The sequence below is a fragment of the Eleutherodactylus coqui genome, chromosome 8 (assembly GCF_035609145.1).
Source record: "Eleutherodactylus coqui strain aEleCoq1 chromosome 8, aEleCoq1.hap1, whole genome shotgun sequence".
In the NCBI taxonomy this organism is placed as follows: domain Eukaryota; kingdom Metazoa; phylum Chordata; class Amphibia; order Anura; family Eleutherodactylidae; genus Eleutherodactylus; species Eleutherodactylus coqui.
The window spans coordinates 54,883,975-54,884,518 of record NC_089844.1 but is presented as its reverse complement, the minus strand read 5'-3'; positions in this window follow the sequence as shown (position 1 = coordinate 54,884,518).

Here is a 544-nt window from a genome sequence, read left to right as displayed (position 1 = left end):
TCACGTGACTCAGGCCCCGCCCCTCCTGTGACGTTCTTGCCGCGCCACTTCCTCTTCCTGGCGGCGGCTGCTTTGAATGTGTCAGTGCTGAGTGAGAGCTCAGCGGTGGAGGGGCCGGCAGCCGTGTGTTACCTGTGGGCCTCTACACCGGCGGGGCTGACTCATCGTCACTGGGGAGACCGCAGCACTATGGCTGCCTCACAGGGCTGATTGTTATAGTGTAGTAGGCTCGCCCATACGCGTACTACGCAGAGCAGCCGCCGGTGTTGATGGCTTCGTCTGTATGAGCCACCTCATGCAATGTTCGATCACGTGAAGACACACACGGCATGACCCATTTTGGTGCATATTACGCGCTGTGACGGGCGATTGTAGTAACGGGCGGCGCAGATGGGCCGGAGACCTGGGTGCTTACGTACTGTTGTAATCAGCCCGTCTGCGTGCTGCACAAATACGGACAGCGCACATGAGAACGCCGCAGCGACGGAAATCAGAAGTGATATTCCAATCGGCAATAATGCCAATGCTCTTACACCCATGTGAA